This window comes from Sciurus vulgaris (assembly GCF_902686455.1).
Source record: "Sciurus vulgaris genome assembly, chromosome: 3".
Classification (NCBI taxonomy): domain Eukaryota; kingdom Metazoa; phylum Chordata; class Mammalia; order Rodentia; family Sciuridae; genus Sciurus; species Sciurus vulgaris.
Genome location: NC_136463.1, coordinates 54,974,568 through 54,996,291, shown reverse-complemented (window position 1 = coordinate 54,996,291; position 21,724 = coordinate 54,974,568). Strand labels below are relative to the sequence as shown.

The window sequence follows — 21,724 nt, the reverse complement described above, 5'->3', positions numbered from 1 at the left end:
TATTCCAACATCTGGAGATTAAACAATATGCTATTATATGATGAATGGATAACAGAAGATATTAGGAAGGAAATTAAAAAAATTCTTAGAGGTAAATGAGAACAAAGAAACATCATATCAAAATCTCTGGGACACTATGAAAGCAGTACTTAGAGGGAAATTTATTTCATGGAGCGCATTTAATAAAAGAAGTAAAACTCAACAAATAAACGACCTAACACTACAGCTCAAAGCCTTAGAAAAAGAAGAACAGAACAGCACCAAAAGTAGTAGAAGACAGGAAATAGTTAAACTCAGAGCTGAAATCAATGAAATTGAAACAAAAGAAACAATACAAAAAATTGACAAAATAAATAGTTGGTTCTTCGAAAAAATAAACAAAATTGATAAACCTTTAGCCACACTAACAAAGAGAAGACGAGAGAAAACCCAAATCACTAAAATTCGGAATGAACAAGGAAATATCACAACAGACAGGATGGAAATACAAAACATAATTAGAAGCTATTTTGAAAATCTATACTCCAACAAAATAGAAAATTTCGAAGACATCAACAGGTTTCTAGAGACATATGAATTGCCTAAACTGAACGAGGAGGACATAAACAATTTAAATAGACCAATTTCAAGTACTGAAATAGAAGAAGTCATCAAAAGCCTACCAACAAAGAAAAGTCCGGGACCAGATGGGTTCTCAGCCGAGTTCTACAAAACCTTTAAAGAAGAGCTCATTCCAATACTTCTCAAAGTATTCCATAAAATAGAAGAGGAGGGAACCCTCCCAAACTCATTCTATGAAGCCAATATCACACTGATACCTAAACCAGACAGAGACTCATCAAGGAAAGAAAATTTCAGACCAATATCCTTAATGAACATCGACGCAAAAATTCTCAACAAAATTTTAGCAAATCGCATACAAAAACATATTAAAAAGATAGTGCACCATGATCAAGTGGGTTTCATCCCAGGGATGCAAGGTTGGTTCAACATCAGGAAATCAATAAACGTAATTCACCATATTAATAGACTTAAAGTCAAGAATCACATGATTATTTCAATAGATGCAGAAAAAGCATTTGATAAAATACAGCACCCCTTCATGCTCAAAACACTAGAAAAAATAGGGATAGTGGGAACATTCCTTAATATTGTAAAGGCCATTTATGCTAAGCCCATGGCTAATATCATTCTAAATGGTGAAAAACTGAAAGCATTCCCCCTAAAAACTGGAACAAGGCAGGGATGCCCTCTTTCACCACTTCTATTCAACATCGTTCTTGAGACTCTGGCCAGAGCAATTAGACAAACCAAAGAAATTAAAGGGATACGAATTGGAAAAGAAGAACTCAAACTATCCCTGTTCGCTGATGACATGATTATATATTTAGAGGAACCTGGAAATTCCACCAGAAAACTCTTAGAACTCATAAGTGAATTCAGTAAAGTAGCAGGTTACAAGATCAATGCTCATAAATCCAACGCATTTTTATACATAAGTGATGAATCTTCAGAAAGAGAAATTAGGAAAACTACCCCATTCACAATAGCATCGAAAAAAATAAAATATTTGGGAATCAATCTCACAAAAGAGGTGAAAGACCTCTACAATGAGAACTATACAACACTAAAGAAAGAAATTAAAGAACACCTTAGAAGATGGAAAGATCTTCCATGTTCTTGGATAGGAAGAATTAATATTGTCAAAATGGCCATACTACCTAAAGTGATATACAAATTCAATGCAATTCCAATTAAAATCCCAATGACGTACCTTACAGAAATAGAGCAGGCAATTATGAAATTCATCTGGAAGAATAAGAAACCCAGAATAGCTAAAGCAATCCTTAGCAGGAAGAGTGAAACAGGGGGTATTGCAATACCAGATCTTCAACTCTACTACAAAGCAATAGTAACAAAAACGGCATGGTATTGGTACCAAAATAGAAAGGTAGATCAATGGTACAGAATAGAGGACACGGACACAAACCCAAACAAATACAATTTTCTCATACTAGACAAAGGGGCCAAAAATATGCAATGGAGAAAAGATAGCCTCTTCAACAAATGGTGCTGGGAGAATTGGAAATCCATATGCAACAGAATGAAACTAAACCCATATCTCTCACCATGCACGAAACTAAACTCAAAATGGATTAAGGACCTCGGAATCAGACCAGAGACCCTGCAGATTATAGAAGAAAAAGTAGGTCCAAATCTTCACCTTGTTGGTCTAGGACCAGACTTCCTTAACAGGACTCCCATAGCACAAGAAATAAAAGCTAGAATCAACCACTGGGATAGATTCAAACTAAAAAGCTTTCTCTCAGCAAAGGAAACTATCAGCAATGCGAAGAAAGAGCCTACAGAGTGGGAGAATATCTTTGCCAATCATACTTCAGATAGAGCACTAATCTCCAGAATCTATAAAGAACTCAAAAAACTCTACTCCAAGAATTCAAACAGTCCAGTCAACAAATGGGCTAAGGAAATGAATAGACACTTCACAGAAGAAGATCTACAAGCAATCAACAAACATATGGAAAAATGTTCAACATCTCTAGTAATAAGAGAAATGCAAATCAAAACCACCCTAAGATTCCATCTCACCCCAATTAGAATGGCGATTATCAAGAATACGAGCAACAACAGGTGTTGGCGAGGATGTGGGGAGAAAGGTACACTCATACACTGCTGGTGGGGCTGCAAATTAGTGCAGCCACTATGGAAAGCAGTGTGGAGATTCCTTAGAAAACTTGGAATGGAACCCGCCATTTGACCCAGCTATCCCACTCCTTGGCCTATACCCAAAGGACTTAAAATCTGCATACTACAGAAATACAGCCACATCAATGTTCATAGCTGCTCAATTCACAATAGCCAGACTGTGGAACCAACCTAGATGCCCTTCAATTGATGAGTGGATAAAGAAACTGTGGTATATATATACTATGGAATATTACTCAGCCATAAAGAATGATAAAATTATGACATTTGCAGGCAAATGGATGAAATTGGAGAATATCATGCTAAGTGAGATAAGCCAATCTCAAAAAGCCAAAGGACGAATGATATCGCTAATAAGTGGAGGTTGACACATAATGGGGGGGAGGGAAGGGTTAGAGTTAGGGTTAGGGAGGGGGGCAAGTATGGAGGAAGGAACTACTGTATAGAGGGTAAAGAGGGGTGGGAGGGATGGGGGAAAGGGAAAAAATAACAGAATGAATCAAACAACATTGCTCTATGTAAATTTATGATTACACAAATGGTATGCCTTTATGCCATGTACAAACAGAGAAACAACATGTATCCCATTTGTTTAAAATAAAAAAAAAAAAAGAACAGTTGTGTAAGCTCTCAAAACTGTTCATGTCAGTTATATTGGTTATTGCTATTATGCAACTTAAAGACAAAATAATGATGGAATAACAGTATAAACTTATAGATATTGTTTTTATTAAAGTCAAATTGAATACTTTATGACTATATAAACAGGAATCATTAAAAAATCACTATCAAGTTACTGACTAGGAGTAGGCAAGACAAGAGTAAAAAGGTTTAGGGAAAACTCTAAAGGTCTAGACAGATGCTGCATTTGGTGATTTTCCCCACAATAACCTTTTGGGCTTAGCTTCATTTTAAAGAAATGTCAACTCACCTGATTTATGTAGGAAGGAACTGTGGGAGCTCTCTGTGGACCCATGCTCAAATAAAATGCTTTGGCCCTATAGAAAAGAATTCATGAATGACTCTACATTTAGGATGTCAGGGTTAAAATAAATACTTTGAGATTCCCACATTAGTCACCTATTTTGAATGACTATTTCAATATGTGGAGATGGAGCATTTATGCAAAAAGGCATAGATTCAAGGGGTTTTGCACACTATAGGGCAGGAGGCCCAGGAAAGAGGCAAACCCAGGGTAAGTGGCAGTGCTCAGGGCTGGGAGAATAGACATAGATAGGCAAAGATGGAATGGTTGAGATGGGTACCTGGCAGCACTTGCCAGGAGGAGAGAGAGGAAAGCAAAAGCCCTAGAGGTGGGGTGGGAAAGAATTAGTTCTGAAGGGAGCATGCCCATGGGCTCATTAAGGGTGCTCGGCCTGGGGTGCAGGACTCTGGAAACCCTGTTTCAAGATGGCCCAAGGGAAACTTCATGACTCAACCTGAAGGGAATTCCAAACTCCCCCTCCTGGCTCCTGAGTGGACAACAAACACATCGACTTCACCTGTCCAGCATTACCTGTCTTTGTCCTCAGCACAAAGCTCTGCATCTTTGCCAAGATGGCTTACTCACTTTCCACGGAAAAACACTCCCACACTTCTAGACATTCTATCCCTCTTATGTGCAGTCTATTACTTTCTCATTGATTTTCATACCAAAATAGGGCGGGAGTGACCCTAGTATTGTAGATGTCATCTTCTGCATGACTGGGCATGCTTGCCAAGTGATTGCCAAGTGCTTCCCTTCTGGGGTAGTTGGGAGAAACCTCGGGTGCAGAGACCATATATAGTGAACCAGAGTGGGAAAGGAACCTGTAGGTCAGAGGAGGGGCCCTTTCAACCCAGACACAACAGGGGATTTGGTCTGGGTGTGGTGCCCTGGGGGCTGGGTCTCAGATCCCCTTAAGGGCTGACTTTCTGCCAGGTTCAAGCAAGATGGGCAAGTACATGATCCGCGTCGCCACCGGAAACTCGCTCTTGGCGGGCTCCACCAACCTGGTGCAGCTGTGGCTAGTGGGCGAGCACGGGGAGGCGGACCTTGGGAAGCTGCTGTGGCCATTGCGGGGAAGGGTCAGTGCAGACCGCGACCGGCTGTGCAGAGACTTGGGACTCCGTGGGTGCCCCTGGGAGCCAAGACCAGGAGGAGCAGCCCGCAGGCTCTGGAGCCTTTAGGCCAGAAGCGAGGGGAAGCTGGGCTGGGAATGAGATCGTGCGCGGGTGGGTTGCCGGATAGGAAAAAGGAAAGTGAGAAGAGAGAAAAAACGAGTAGTATCTCTGCTTGGGTGGAAGGAGTAGGTAAGATGCGACTGGAGGCACTAGACTGGAGCCCCTGTTCATCCTCACTGCCGCCTGCTCAGGTCCCTCCCCGGATATCCTCAGAAGGGCAAAAGGAGCCAAACTTCTTTGAAGACATACAGACTCCACTGACCTAGTTAAGGACACCGTACTTGCGTCTGAGGTATGTTCTGGTCCACAGAAAACCGACTTGGAGATCGACGTTCTCTTACACCTGGGGCGCCTCCTGCTGGTGAAGCTGCGCAAGCACAAAAGCCTGTTGAATTCTGACTGGTTCTGGAAGTGGATCACGGTGCAGGGCCCTGGGACCCAAGGTGAGGTCTGTTTCCCTTGCTGCAGCTGGATCCAGGACGATGGGATTCACTGTCTACCCGAAGGCACAGGTGAGGGCTCTGGGGAAACGGAAACGGGTGTGACTGGAGAAGCGAGGGTCGGGGTGGCGGTATTGTGATATCAAAGGGAAAGATAAGAGGGATGAAGAGGGGAGGCGTGCAAGAGTGGAACTGAGGAAGAGGGCTGATGGAAAGGCCCTGCCATGGGGCTGGTTGTGAGGGGGGTCAGGGAGGGCGCCTGTCTTTGTGTCCCCCTCCTCCAGCCCGGTCCGTGAGTGATGATCCCCAGAATCTGTTTAAGAAATATCGGGAACAGGAACTGGAGGACAGAAGGAAGGTTTACCGGTGAGTCCCAGAAAGCTTCTGATCCTTACAACAGTTAGAAAATCCCCTTACTCCGTGTTCTTCCTCCAGGTGGGGCTCCTGCAAGGATGGGTTAATCCTGCCAGTAGCAGGAAAAATGCAGTGGGACCTTCCCAGAAATGAGTGATTCCTAGAGGATAAGGATTTGAATTTCACCCTCTCTCTGACAAAAGAGTGAGTGCCGGGTCTGTGTGGTGACCCACACCTGTAATCCAAATACTCCAAGGCTGAGGCAGGAGAATCACAAGCTTGAGGCCAGCCTCAGCAACTGAGTGAGACCCTGTCCCAAAAAATAAAAAGGTCTCCTGATATAACTCAGTGGTAGCGCACCAAGATGAATTCAATCCCCAGTATCTCAAAAGAGAGTGCTGGATTCAGGTTGGGCACTTCCTTTCCAAGTTGCAAGGTGAGATTTTTCTTGATCCTCTTGCTTGTCATTCTTTGCACAGGTTGAAGGACTTGGCCATTAAGGGGATCTTGGATCTTACAAATTGTTCCAAAGACTGGAAGATTACAAAAAATATTCCCACATGGAAAGACTGCCCTGATTGGTCAGTTACCACAACCTGCTGAAACCTATATATAGATTTCCAGCTCAGGGATTGAAAAAAGAGGGGTGAGAGAGGGTAGAAGACTGAGAGTCTTCTACGATCAGTCTGGTAGTCACTGCAATGAAGAGCTCACAGTATGTCCCCAACTGATGTCCTTAGTTCGGGTCTGTGATTCCTGGAAGGATGATGACCTCTTTGGGTCCCAGTTCCTCAATGGCGCAAACTCCATGCTTCCGAGGTGTTCTACAAGTCTCCCAGCCTGGCTGGTGCTGCCTCCAGGGATGGAAGATTTGCAAACTCAACTGGACAAGGAGCTTCAGGTGCTGTGCTCCCTCTGTTCACTTACCATCCCAGCCACCCCCTACCATTTTGCCCCGTCTCCTCCCATCTCTTCCTCCCCTTATCTCCTTCACGTACACCTCCATTATCTGTACCCTCTTTCATTGACACTTAGGGTTTCTCAACTTTGGCACCATTAACATTATAAGCTAGAGAATTCTTTGCTGTGGAGGACTGCCTGTGCATTGTTGGATTCTAGTAGCAACCCTTGACTTTTACCTTCTAGAAGCCAAGTAGCATCCTCTACTCTGGTAGTTGTGACAACTGAAAGTGTCCCTAGACATTTCCAAATGTTCTGGGGGAGGGAGACATCACTCCTGCTTCAAAATCATGATCTGTTTGATCCCCTCCTGTGTCTCCTTTCCTTTCTACTCTTCCACCTCCACCTTCCTGGCTTCCTTCTTCATTAGATGGACCTCAGCCTCAGTCTCAAGAAGGAGCTTGAGCTTCTGGAGAGAAAAGCAAAAAGACTGACCAAAGCCTTGGAGAACTAGACTTATTTTTTTAAAGAGGGGATAAAGGAAATATTTTGTGCTCCATTTGACTAAAGGCTGTAAACAGGGATGGTTGGGAGTGTGGCACATAGTGGAAAGCCAGTAACATCAATTCACAGGATTCAGAGTATGATGGAAGACACTGGACATAAAAAATTTTCATTCAGGGCTTTGATTCTGGAGAAAGTGATTGGTGTTTACAGTAAAAGACTGGATGGGTAGAGGAAGGATCTGCCTTGGGAAATGAGAGAAGGGCAGGTCCAGAATGACTCCAATCCCTTTATCTGTCCTTGACCCTGAACCTACAGGTTGGATCTCTGTTTGAAGCTGATTATTCCCTGCTGGATGGGGTCAAGCCAAATGTCATTATTTTTAGCAACAATATGTGGCAGCCCCTTTGATTATGCTGAAGCTCCAGCCTGATAGAAGACTCTTACCCATGGCTATCCACATAAGAGGACCCAAGTATTTTTCTCCTAGACAATGATTCATTTAGGGTCTTGGACACATAGTCCTTAGCTCCCATTCTCCCTCCTTCTTTAGCTCCAGCCACCTCGACATGGATGCCCTCCACCTCTGCTCTTCCTGCCCGCAGATCCTCCCAGGGCCTGGCTCCTAGCCAAGACATGGGTTCATAGCTCTGATTTCCAGGTGCACCAGTTACAGTCACACCTGCTAAGGGGACATCTGATGGCTGGGATTATCTCTGTGGCCATAATGAGGAGCTTGCCCAGTCTGCATCCTATCTACAAGGTATCTCAGCATCTCTGTCATTCTGCATTCGATTTTTTAAAATTTATTTTTATTGTAAACAAATGGGATACATCTTGTTTCTCTGTACATGAAGTAGAGGCATACCATTTGTGTAATCATACATTTACCTAGGGTAATAGTTTTTGATTCATTCTGCTATTTTTTTCCTTCCCCCCACCCCTCCCACCACTCTTTCTGCATTCGATTTTTGTTCATAGTTCACAATCCAAGCCTTGGAGGCCCAGGGTCTAACCTTGTAGCATATAGATATGTAGATATCTCTATATAAATATATATAAATAAATATATAAATATATATCTACATATAGATATTTTATATCTATCTATAGATAGATACATACATACATATGGCTATATTGAAAGCATGGATAATGGTGGATGTTAGGTGTGAATGAAGTTTAGGATGGGAACGATTGGAGTGCTGTGTAGTAGAACAAGGAAGTGAGAAAACATAAGCAAGGAAGCCATGTTACTTGGTGGAAAGAAGAGCAAGGGCTCTGATTTTACCATGCAAGGTTTCCAATCCCTGCAGCCATCCATTTGAAAATGTCAGAAGGACAACAAATATATGAGCCTGGAATTCCTGCAAAGAGTGAAGATGTAGAGTTTAGAGTTACCAGGCAACAAAGTATCTAAAGCCATTGTACTAGGGAACATTCTCTAGGTTTGCAGCTGCAGCAGAACATTTGACCCAGGATATAATTCTAGGGGAATTCAACCTTTATAAACTGAGAGGAAGAAGTAGAGTGAGAAAAGGAGCAAAAGAAGGGTCAGCAATTGAGGTAGGGGAAACAAAAAAAATGTGTGAGTCATGGCAGTCAAGAGAAAACAGGGTTTCAACAGGGAGATAGGATTATCTGTTTCAAATGCTGTTGAGAGGTTAGCATGGTTAAAGAGAAGGGAGGGATATTTGGATTTGTCAACATGGAAGTCATTGTTTAATACATGGACAAGTACTATCTCAGGGAGGCAGAGGTGCAAGAAACCTGATTGGTGTGAACTTAGAAGAAACTGTGAGGTAAGGAAGTAGAGACAACACTTGACTCTTCAGAAGGCTTGGACACTGGGATCTCATTTGATTGTGTTCCATTTCTTTTCTCTACCATTAGCTCCTGATCCCCCACTTTCGCTATACCATGGAGATCAACATCCTGGCTCGAAATAATCTTGTCTCTGAATATGGAATTTTTGATCTGGTATGGAAGGGAGGAGGGTTTAATGTTGAAAGAATCCCAAGGTTTATTTCCCTCTTTCGCTCCTCACCCAAGATCTGCTTTCTCCACTGAAGGCCTCTCCCTCATCTGTCTCACACCTGCATAGTCTTCTTGTCCTAATCTCCCTTGCTGTCTCACCTGGTGTAGCTAACTCTAGGTTTGGCCTCAGGTGCTGAGTACAGGTAGTGGAGGCCATGTGGACATTCTCAGAGAGCCACAGCTTGTTTGACTTACCGTTCCTTCTGCCCTCCTCATGACATGGCTGACCGTGGGCTGCTGGGTGTGAAATCATCTCTCTATGGCCAAGATGCCCTCAGGCTGTGGGATATCATCAGTAGGTGAGGGTGACACAGAGAGGGATAGAACCAGGGGGACTGTAGTAACAGAAGGTCCTACATTGGCTGAGTCACAGCAACATTTTCCCTGGGGAACAGGTATGTGCAAGGGATGGTGAGACTCTTCTACAAGAGTGATGAAGCCGTGAAGCATGATTCAGAGCTGCAGGCCTGGTGCAGAGAGATCACTGAAACTGGACTCCAGGGGGCCCAGGATCGGGGGTAAGGCCTGGATCCTCCCCATTGATCTTGTGTCAACACCCAACCATCTATCCACAGTCCCCACCTCGCATCATAAGACACCCTTCCTTGAGAACCCTGAGAATTCCCTGGACTTTTCTGAAGTATCCAGGATTCTTAATGATCATTCATGATTTCCCCAGCTCCTTTCCTTTAATATCCTCTCATATACTCTTCTCCCTTTTGTGGCACTAAGCTTTCTCCAGAATCAGATACATGACTTCTCTTAGGTATTTTTCCTTATTTGTTTTTACCCTTCCATCATAGCTCCAAGGTTCATCCCAGGTACATCACTTTTGAGTTCATGTTATATGAAAATCATAGAATTTCATATAGGCCAGGCCTATAGGAAATTCTTCAGTGTATCTCCACATATCTTTCCCTCATGTCCAAATATCTGCCTCATATCCTGGTCTCAAATCCTCTCATTCTCCTCATTTCACCCAGGTTTCCCCTCTCCTTGGAGTCCCAGGCTCAACTCTGCCAGATTGTTACTATGTGTATCTTCACATGCACTGGTCAGCATGCTTCTGCCCACTTTGGACAGGTAACCTGTGTGATCATCCCCCAGGGTCTCCTGGGATGTAGAAGATGGGGGGCAAGGAGTTAATGTCTGGGTCATTAGCCTAGATTTCTGAGTGGATCTCCTACCTGCAGCTAGACTGGTATTCCTGGATCCCTAATGGCCCTTGTACCATGTGGAAACCTCCATCCATCTCCAAGGATGTGACAGAGATGGATATAGTGGACTCACTCCCTGATCTACATCAGGCTAGTATGCAGAAGACTTTCATCAAGTTCCTTGGCAGACATCAGCCTGTCATGGTTAGAAACAGATGCCTTGGTTCTAGGGGAGGAGACAGCTTGAGGGAGGGGCAGTAGCCTTGGCTGAGAGACCCAAGGAGCTGAGCCATCTTATTCTCCTCTCAGGTGGCCCTGGGGCAGCATAGGGAGAAATATTTCTCAGGCCCTGGACCTCAGGCTGTGCTAAAGCAATTCCATGAGGAGCTGGCTGTCATGGATAGGGAAATTAAGGTCCGGAATGCAGGCCTGGACCTTCCCTATGAATACCTTCAACCCAGCATGGTGGAAAACAGTGTGACCATCTGAGAAGTCTTTCCCACCTCAGTCCCAAAGCTCACTGGCCCAACATACCCTCAAGTACTCCTGTTCTCCATGCCCATGTCCTCTGCTAAAGAGTTGCCCCAAAAGCCACGTAGTCAGGGTGCCCAAAGCTGCCCATTACATAATTTGGGGAATATACAATGATCATTCCCATTGTACATTGGAGCCTGAAACCTTCTGTAGTTGCCTACCTTAATGTCTATCAAGTTCCATGCTTCCTTAACCTTTGTTCCCTCTCCTGCCCTTCTCTTTCCCAAAGGATCTGGTCTATATATAAATAAAAGATCCAATTAAATTATCAAGTTGGTTATGTGTGATAAGGGAAGGTAAGAGAAAATACCGTACTTTGTTTCTTGCCCTCTCATTCAATTTCCAAGGGATAAAAGAAAGATGTTTTCCTGGAACAAAAATTTCTTCCAGCAATCAACACTTCCTTCTAGGGTTTCCATAAGCCTCCCTAAGCTAAATGACAAAAATTCTGACTGACTGTGTCCCATGGGACTGAGGAATCTGGCTTGTAACAGAGGTGTTTAGCCTGAGGTTTCTGTTTTTTTGGGTTTTTTTTTTTTTTTTTTTTTTTTTTAGCCTGAGGTTTCTGTAAGTTCTCAATCAGATGTCCCATGGGTCACCGGCAGTAACATTTTCTGTGTGACTTCCCCAACCCTGCATCCCTCTGCCACTGTCCCTTTTTCATGGCATCTCACCCTTCCTTTCAGCCCTTTCCCAGAACTCTTGACAAACCTTACCATTAATTTCATCCCTCTTCTCCCACAATTAAAAAATATAATCTAGTCCACAGTCCTGCACATTGAAAACAGATGGACAAATGAGGGAGCAGTAGGCCAGTCACTGTGAAAGGAGTTTGAAATATATGGTCTCAGCTTATTGTCACAACATCCTTTTGTGGTTGGTATCATGATCTCCATCTAATATCTAGGACAATGAGGGTTGGAAAATTAATACAGAAATTACTTTTAACCAATATATAATGGGGTCAAATTCCAGTTGGTAGGAAAACCCAGAACTGTGGTCACAGCAACAGCAATAGTATAAAAATTTGATGATAAAAATTGAGGCCTGGGTGCTGTAGTGCACACTTGTTATCCCAGCTTATCAGGAGACTGAGGCAGGAAGATTTCAAGTTGGAGGCCAGCCAGAGAAGCTTAGCAAGACATTGTCTCAAAATAAAAAATAAGAAGGACTGGGGATATAACTCTGTGGTAAAGTGCCCCAGGGTTCAATTCCCAGAGCCAGTGAAAGTCTGGGATAGGGTCCAATGGAATGAGAAAGAAGGGACAAATAAATAGACTTTGACTCTTTTAAAGAATCTTGCACATTCAATTTATTTATACCCATATATACATATGTATACATGGATACACATATAATGAAATATATACAGTATAGTTAATAAGCTGGAAACAGATGTGTGATCCATCCAAACTCCCCTCTGGTGCCCCCAACTTTCCAATAGCCTAGCCTCAACATCACAAAATAAAGAGCTGATTTACCTTCATAACTTGATGGATGATAAAGGAATTTTTGTATAGTCCCAAAGATCATAGACTAAACCTTGACTTGCATGCCTACAGGTTTTGTTAGTTACATGGAATAATAAGAGTTAAGGACTATCAGAGGAGAGGAAGGAGTAATAAAGGAGAATCGAAGATCAAACTGAAAATTTCAGTGTGGGCATCACTGACTAAAAATACAGATTGAAGGCAATTTAAGTTGAGGTGATGGTGGAACCCTTCCTGAAAATACTTATCAGGTACTTGAACAGACCAAGTTGAAGAAGGGCAGACGGTAAGGTCTGCAGTGTTAATCACATGAGTTGAATTTATGATCCAGGGGAAAAACTAGATGAGTAGGCACGAAAGACAGCTTGGGATATACTCACAGTTAAGGATCTAAATGGGAAAAGTGAAGCTAGGAAATGAAAATGAACCTAATTTGTGAGGTAAGAAGAGAAGCAGGACAATGTAGGTCACAGAAGTCAAGGGAGAAGAACTTCAAGGATTAAAGGACAGCCAACTGTGTCTTCTCCCATCTCCAGTCATCATTCCATACCTCTCAGTGCTCTCTCCTAGCTCTTCCATTTCTGTCATGCATCACCTCTTTCCCATCTCCCTCTCCAGAATGTTCTCCATCTTCTCCCCAAATCTTCTCAGCAGGTGTCCTCCTCTCTTTTGCATAGCACAGTCGAGAAGTCCTTAGTCTGGTCTTCAATTTTTTTCACCCTTGTTTCCAGGAGATTCTGCTACAACTACTCTTACTGAGATAGTCTTCCCAGGCAACTGAGCACATTAGGGGCTATGTTAGTTTCCTGTAGCTATGATAATATATCAGAGATAAACAACTTAAAAGGATGAAAGATTTATTTAGGCTCACAGTTTTGGAGGTTGTGATCCATAGTCACTTGACCCCATCATTCTGTGCCTGTGGTGAGCTAGAACATCATGGTGGGTAGCACATGGCAGAACAAAGTTGCTCACCTCATGATCGCCAGGAAGGAAGGGCAGAAGAAGGGCTTTTAGAACAAATCCCCTCCTCCCAAACCCATTAAATATGAATCCATTGATAGATTAATCCACTTATAAGGTCAGAACCCTCATTCAATCACCTCCCAAAGGCCCCACCTCTGAACACTGCTACACTGGGGACCAAGCCTTCAATACATGAGCCTTTGAGGAACACTTAAAATCCCAACCATAAGAGGGACAAACCACTGCCTCTAAATCCTTCTTTATAATCATTTCCACATAGACTACTCACATGTAGATTTCCTATTAAGTCAATTCTCCTTCCTATTTCTAGGACAGGCTCAAATTGCCTTCAGAAGTCATGGTTAATTTACATTGTCCCACCTCTGGTCAGTCCTTTATTCCTTAAGGGATATCTGCACTCTTGTAGGATCATGCAATTGCAAAGCTCCAGGTGGTGCCATTTGTGTCATAGTCTATGTGTGTGGTGTCCCCTGGAGTTTTTCAGCTTAGCAGTCATCTCTTAAAACTACAGTGAAAACATCCTGAGTTTTGCACCCATCTTAATAGACTGAGAACTTAGATTTCAAGTTCTTCCTCTTCCTTTCATTTCATTTCATAGTAACCTAACAGCAGATCCTTTCTATTAGTTTCTGGAGCATATAGGGCACTCTATTCACACCCATAGGATTATCTCCAAATTTCTGAAAGGCTGCTAAGAGGTCTTAGTATGTTTGTTTCTTGAGAACATTTGCATTTACTTTCTTCTTCCTCCTCCTCTTGGTTTTTGTTTGATTTGATTTTTCTGGTTTTAGTGGTGCATTATAGTTATACACAACAGTGGGATTTGTTGGTACATGTTCATATATACACACGATGCAACAATATAATTTGACCAATATCATTTGCCAGTACTTCCCCTCTCCATGTCCTCCTACCTCCCCCTGGTCTCTTTCCTCTACTTTACTGATCGCCCTTTGATTTTCATGAAATTCCCCTCTCCATCTTTCTTCTTCTTTTTCCTCTTTAGCTTCCTCATATAAGAGAAAACATAATCCTTGACTTTCTGAATTTGGCTTATTTTGATTATCATAATGTTTCAAGTACCATCCATTTCCTGCAAATGACACAATTTTATTATTCATTATGACTGAACAAAACTCCATTATGTATATCCATTCTTCCATCAACAGGCATCTAGGTGATTCCATAGTTTGGCTATGGCAAATTTTGCCACTATAAACATGAATATGATGACTCTAACTCTTTAGGATAAATACAGAGGAGTTCTACAGCTGGGTCATAGGGTGGTTCCATTCCTATCTTTAGAGGAACCTCCTCACTTACTCCATAGTGGTTTTACTAATTTGCAATGCCACCAACAGTGTAAAAGTGTTTAATTTTCTCCACATCCTCTCCAGCATTTATTATTGTTTGTATTATTGATGGATGCTATTCCAACTGGAGCAAGATGAAATTTCAGTGTAGTTTTGGTTTGCATTTCATTGATTGTGAATGATGTTGAATATTTTTCCGGGTAGTAGTGGTCATTTGTATTTCTTCTTTTCAGAAGTATCTTGTTCAGTTAATCTTCCAATTTATTAATTGGGTTATTTGTTTTATGGTGTTAACTTTTTTGAGTTCTTTATATATTCTGGATATTAGTTCTTTGTCAGAAGAATAACTATCAAAGATTATCTCCCATTCTGTAGGTTCTGTCTTCACTTTCTTAATTGTTTCCTTTGGTGTACAGAAGCTTTTTACTTTGATGCCATCTCATTTATTAACTTGGCATTCTTTCCTGAATTTTAGGTGTCCTATTGAGAAAGTCATTGCCTATACCTGTTGAGATATTGATCCTACATTTTCTTCTAGGAGTTGCATAGTTTCTGGTCTAATTCTCTGGTCTTTTATTCTTTTTGAGTTGGCTTTTGTGCAGGGTGGGAGATAAGGGTCTAATCTCATTCTTCTACATGAGAATAAAAATTTTTCCAGCACAATTTGTTTAAAAAGTTGTCTTTTCCCAAACATTTTTTTTGGCACCTTTGCCAAGGATCAGATGACTGTATCTGTGTGGCTCTGTCTCTCCATTTTCTGTGCTGTATCACTGTTTTATGTGTTCATATTTATGCCAGTACCATGCAGTTTTTGCTACTATAGCTCTGTAGTCTAAATTTGAAGTCAAGTATTATGATTTCTCCACAATTGTTTTTTTGGCTTAAATTTGTTTTGATTATTCTGTATTTTTTATTCTTTCAAATGAATTTTAGGATGTTTTTTCTCATTCTATGAGGAATGTGTTTTGTATTTTGATGGGGATTTCATTGAATTTTTGTATATTGCTTTTGGTAGTATGACCATTTAAACAATATTAATTCTGCCTATCCATGAACATGGGAAGTCTTTCCATCTTCTTGCATATTCTTCATTTTCTTTCTTCAATGTTCTATCATTTTTATTCCTTGGTTTGATTTATTCTTAGGCATTTTATTTTTTTGAGACTATTATGAATGGGATTGTTTTTCTGATTTCTTTCCTAGCAGATTCATTATTGGTGTATAGGAAAACTGTTGATTTATGTATGTTGATTTTATAAACTGCTACTTTTCTGAATTTGTTATTAGCTCTACCAGCATTTGGGTGGAACTTTTTGGACCTTCTAAGTATAGGATCATATCATCTGCAAACAGTGCTAATTTGACTTCTTCCTGGCCAAATTTGTTCCTTTCATTTTCATCTCTTGCCTATTTTTCTGGCTAGAATTTCTAGTACTATATTGAATAAGAGTTGTTAGAGCAATCATTCTTGTCTTGTTCTGAATTTAAAGGAAATGTGTTCAGTTTTTCCCCATTCACTACAGTGTTAGTTTGGGGGTTGTTGTATATAGCCTTTATGTCAATGAGGTAGGTTTCTTCTATCTCTAGTTTCCTCAGTATTGTTTTATCATGAATGGGTGATAAATTTTTTCAAAAACTTTCTCTGAATCTGTTGAGTTGACTGTGATTTTTGTTCTTAATTCCATTTATATGGTGAATTAACATTTTTGATTTGCATATGTTAAACCATCCTTGCATCCCACCTTGGTCATGATGTGAAATCTTAGTAGGTTGTTGAATATGATTCACTAATATTTTATTAAGGATTTTTACATTTAAATTCATCAGGGTGTGGACCTGTAGTTTTCTTTCCTTGATGTGTCTGTATCTGGTTTTGGTATGAGGGTGATAAATGGATTCATAGAATTAATTTGGAAGTGTTTCATCCCTTACTATTTCATGGAATAATTTCTTCTTTAAAGGTCTGGTAGACTTTATTCAAATGCAATAGCATCAACTCTTGTACATTAAATTTTCTTGGTATTTTCTAAATGGGAATGGCCAAATTCAGTGCCACTGAAGCAGCCTGAAGAATACAATCATAATTTGCCTGTATGGGACCAAAGCTAAATCCCAGTGATAGTTGCCATCTTATACCTATAATCACATCAGCATACCCACAGCAGAATTCCATGTACAACATATCCATTTTAACCTGAATGGTGGTCATGGTTGAAGTGTTTAAACAAAGTCTTGCTATCACAGATGGAATTTTTCTGAGTAAGTCAAAGTGGTCCAGGCTTTTAAAACTCCAGTCTTCTTTCAAAAGTACAAGTACTATATTGAACTTTTAGCAAGTGCACCAAGAGAAAAACAATGCCTAGAATGGGTGAGCTTGGTGGAATAAAAAAATCTGAATGCTGGTTGAAGTTTGGAGAAGAATGAATAGATTACACTGGTTCATGAGACTCTCTAGTCATTTCTAGCACCCAAAGAAAATCCTGACAAGGAAGAATTTAGCACAATGTGGGTGATTGATTTACTTTTTTAAAAACCAAAAAACTCTGAAAATCTTAGTGTTGATCTTACATATGATATTCACTCCTTCATAGATACCGTTTATAGGCAAGCAATAAACAGCAAGATGTTTGAGGTGGATATGTAAATTGCTGTAATTCATGTAAAAATAAAGCAATTCCATCAACTACTACCTGATCATGTGCTTCAGAAAAAGAAAAAAATTCAACAGAATAAGTCAGATCTGAATGACAGCTGCCTTGACTTGTTTATGGACAGTGATAACAACATGTCTGTATCTTCACCTACTAATGATTTAAAGATCAATCCATTGAAAAGTTTTAACAGTTCTCAAGGCAGAAACTGTCCTGCTTCAGCTGTGACAGTAGTATTTGTGACCAACATAGAGGCTACTGAATTTTCTATGCCATAAGTAAATTCAGTGAAAGCTCAGGAGGTACATTGAGTGAAAGCATTCCTCACACAGCCACACAACCAATCATTTCTCCACCACCAAAGCCTACAGTTTCCAGAGTTGTTTTCCCAACACATCTGATAAACCCACTATCTAGACCATTAGGAAATGTAACAACAAAAACACCTGACTCTATTGTTGGAGCCAAGAGGACATCATCACCTCATGAAGAAGAGTCACACCCTACCCAGATGAGTGGACTTCAAGTCAATAGGATAGAGAAAGACTGTGGAATTAATCTGACCTCACTTTCCTATGTACATATATGAATATACCATAGTGAATCTTAACATCATGTATATCCACAAGACATTAATTTTAGAAATTGAAAGTAAACACATCAGTGGAGTAGTGGGAAGGGAATATGGGAGGATAGGAGGAGAGGGAAAAGTACTGGAGCCTGAATTAGAACAGATTATATTCCATGCTTTTAAAATTATGTTAAAAATTAATCCTATTATCATTTACAACTAAAAAGAACCAATAAAAAAGAAAGTTTCCCCCCCCAAAAAAAAACAAACAGAAGAGGATGAAACAAGCGAAGCTGCTAACTGTCTTGATTTGAGTGGATGTGATAAAATAGAAACAAAGGAACAACTCAATACAGAGACAGTACAACTCAATCCAGAGCTATTCAGGCAGCCACTTTTCTGTTGGCCTTGAAGAAAACGCCCAGCACAGAGCTTTCTGGTATCCTACTCCACAAATCCTGTTCCCATTAACAAGAATTCAATAAATCAGGTTGAATTGGTAAAAACAACCTCAAGGATCCACAAACAATATTTGTCAACTCAACTTGTCTTAAAATGCTAAAAAAGGAGAATAAAGGGTTCAAGATTAGACATGACTGAAAATGGATGTAGGTTTTACTGGTGAACTCCCATACTGGGCTAATCAGCATTTAATCAGAAGCCCAGGTTAGTATGAAAAGCCAGGAATATTATTATTGTTGTGTTAGCAACAGTTGCATTAACTATTTCCAAAAAATTTACTGCTTATAAATATGAAAAAAACCCTCAAGGTATATTTGTATCCATAACTGACATCTGGATTAGATTTATGTTTGATGCATTGTTTGGGAAATTTGCAGTACAAATTGGCATAAGAATTCCCTATTCTGATGATGCACTTTTATGTATTTTTTATTAGAAAGTAGAACTATTTTATATTTTCAGCTTGATGGATTTTCATTTTTTCCTTAAGAATTTCCTTTACCATTAGTCTTCACATTGGATGTCATGGTACAGTGGTGTACTACTGCACTTCAGAGAAACTACAAGAGTACATCTACTTTAGTCCCTATGAGGTAGCTAAAGCCTTCAAATGAAATGTCAACTCTAAGGTGTACATTTGATGTTAAAGGAATTATTTGGAAACACTTGGTTTTGATGGCATTATGTTTAAGAAATGATATATTGGTTTTATTTATAGAATTGTTTTATGGTGCATACAAATTAGCAGTCAGCTAACAAATATATTTCTCTGAGCTTACTGAAACTCTGTACTCTTTTGCATTCAATCTGTTGTCTTCAAAGCAAATTTTAAAAACTTTGAGTTTCCCTTCTTTTTTTTTTTTTTTCTTCAGCTTGTATGCACAAAGTGGGGCTTATTTAACAAAAAACAAAATGCCCATATATTCTTAAGTCATGATGAGAAACCAGTAACCCTGTGGTTATGTGGCATAGAACACTAAACTTTGGTCCTGTGGCTAAAATTTTAAGGTGACTACAAGAAATGCCTATGAAATATGACTTCTATCTTGGATGATCATTTGATCTCTAAATAAGACAAATTTTGTACACTCCACAAAACTCTATTCTTGTTGATAGTAAATTGATTCTTGATTTTAAACATATGGATAAAGGCATTTTCTTCAAGATTTTTAACTAATTTTTATTTTAGCTAGTTTATCAAAATTTGTCAGTAAATTTTACATACAGAAGCATTTTGGAAATCAATTTTAGCAAGCACCTGACATCTGGTCAGTCAGCTTTATACTCCTTTTTTATTTTGTTTCATTCTATCAAAAGATGAGGAACTCTGTATATATTCAAAAGATCTAAAATCAGCATACTATAGGGACACAGCCACATCAATGTTTGCAGCAGCACAATTCACAAGAGACAGACTATAAAACCAAACTAGATGAATGGCATATATACACAATGGAGTTTTATTCAACCATGATAAACAATGGAATTATGTCATTTGCTGGCAAATGGATGGAACTGGAGACTGAGTGAAATAAGTCAGGCTCAGAAAGTCAAGAGGCGAATGTTTTCTCTGATATGGACAAGCAAGTAAAAAGTTAGGGGAGAATGAGAGAGAAAAGAGATGGGGGGAATTCCATCAAAATAAAAGAAAGACCAGGGGAGTATAAGAAGGGGATCGAGGGGGGGGGAGGAGGAGGGTATAAAGGAGAAACACTGTAATGAATTCAACCTAACTTTCCAATGTACATTTATGAATATGCTACAGTGAACCTCACCATTATGTATATCCATAGTACACTAATTTTTTAAAAATGTAAATAAACGAGCCCGGATTCACTTCCGGCGTGCGTTGGCCTTCTATTGCGCTCTCACGTCAAGGGCTGGCGGCGGGACTCGGATAACCGCTCCTCACCGGGAAAGTCTCCCCTGACTCCCGCTTTCTTCTCCCCGCCATTTCCGGAGCTCGCCAGCATGTCGGTGGTTCCACCCAATCGTTCCCAGACGGACTGGCCCCGGGGGTCACCCAGTTCGGCAACAAGTATTACCAGCAGACCAAGCCCCTCACCCTGGAGCGCACCATCAACCTGTACCCTCTTACCAATTATACTTTTGGTACAAAAGAGCCCCTCTGTGAGAAGGACAGCTCTGTTGCAGCCAGATTTCAGCGCATGAGGGAGGAATTTGATAAAATTGGAATGAGAAGGACTGTAGAAGGGGTTTTGATTGTAATGAGCACCGGTTACCCCATGTGTTACTGCTACAGCTGGGAATAACTTTCTTCAAATTACCTGGTGGCGAACTTAACCCAGGAGAAGATGAAGTTGAAGGACTAAAACGCTTAATGACAGAGATACTGGGTCGTCAAGATGGAGTCCTGCAAGATTGGGTCATTGATGACTGCATTGGTAACTGGTGGAGGCCAAATTTTGAACCTCCTCAGTATCCATATATTCCAGCACACATTACGAAGCCTAAGGAACATAAGAGGTTGTTTCTGGTTCAACTTCAAGAGAAAGCATTGTTTGCAGGCCCTAGAAATTATAAGCTGGTAGCTGCACCATTGTTTGAGTTATATGACAATGCACCAGGATATGGACCCATCATTTCTAGTCTCCCTCAGCTGTTGAGCAGGTTCAATTTTATATACAACTGAATTATCTGCAGCAGAGGAGAAGAAAAAGAAACCGTCTCTGTGAGCACAGCTATACACAGTGTAGAAGAATAAACGTCTTAGTAAAGTTTTTTTGGTTTTATCCCTTTCCCAATCCCTAAATTGTTGCCTACTTTCTATTGTTTGAATAGTAAAGTTCATATGAGGAACTAGAGAGTGGTGTAAACAAATGTGATAGTGTTTATTTACTTTTGGTTCTACTTGTGCATTTTTGTACAACATTAAAGAAAGCAAACTTCTATTTGTATTCTTTTTTTTAATTTCTCATTAAACGTTCAAAATCTCTTAAGTTGAGGATTGTTCTTCCCCTCCTTTAGGCTGGTGAATGTTAAAACAGTGGCAGTTTAGATCAGTTGGGTTTATGGGACCCTTGTTCCAATACCATTTGGGGGCATATACTCCAAACCCATTAGGATATTTGTGATGAAGATCTTTCATTACTTTTGGGAACTATATTTGTCTGAGTCCAAGGTGCAAATCCTGTACCACATTTTACTGAGTTCTGTTACTGAGAACTCCCAGGATATTAACTCACCAGTATGCTTACAGCCATCTAGGCTTTAGTAACAACAGACTTTAAACATATGGGAAACCATTAAAATCAGCTAGGTTAGCAAAGTCATAGGAATTGGTACAAAAAGAGACCCTTTTAGATAGAGCTCATGTAGTATTATTTCTTCATACAGTGGGATTATTGATTATTTGTAGTATTGTGAAATTGTTTTTTAATTATCCTTAGAGCCATGGTAATACTATTAGGTTA

General features: G+C 40.4%; 3 pseudogenes across 3 annotated transcripts; all 3 read left to right on the top strand.

The window, feature by feature from the left end:
• The first annotated feature begins 4,659 nt into the window (after positions 1-4,659).
• Positions 4,660-10,771, top strand: LOC306656220 (polyunsaturated fatty acid (12S)/(13S)-lipoxygenase, epidermal-type-like; annotated as a pseudogene). Its single transcript has 14 exons — positions 4,660-4,794; positions 5,201-5,402; positions 5,615-5,696; positions 5,766-5,888; positions 6,164-6,265; positions 6,425-6,585; positions 7,407-7,549; positions 7,642-7,851; positions 8,982-9,068; positions 9,256-9,424; positions 9,521-9,643; positions 10,109-10,208; positions 10,319-10,486; positions 10,592-10,771. The product of its transcript is annotated as a polyunsaturated fatty acid (12S)/(13S)-lipoxygenase, epidermal-type-like (transcript).
• Positions 10,772-16,167: 5,396 nt separating this feature from the next.
• On the top strand, positions 16,168-17,846 carry LOC306657656 (poly(A) polymerase alpha-like; annotated as a pseudogene). The gene is made up of 2 exons: positions 16,168-16,172; positions 16,568-17,846. The product of its transcript is annotated as a poly(A) polymerase alpha-like (transcript).
• Positions 17,847-20,182: 2,336 nt separating this feature from the next.
• LOC306656230 (cleavage and polyadenylation specificity factor subunit 5-like) lies at positions 20,183-21,202 on the top strand (annotated as a pseudogene). Its single transcript has one exon. The product of its transcript is annotated as a cleavage and polyadenylation specificity factor subunit 5-like (transcript).
• The last annotated feature ends 522 nt before the right edge of the window (positions 21,203-21,724 follow it).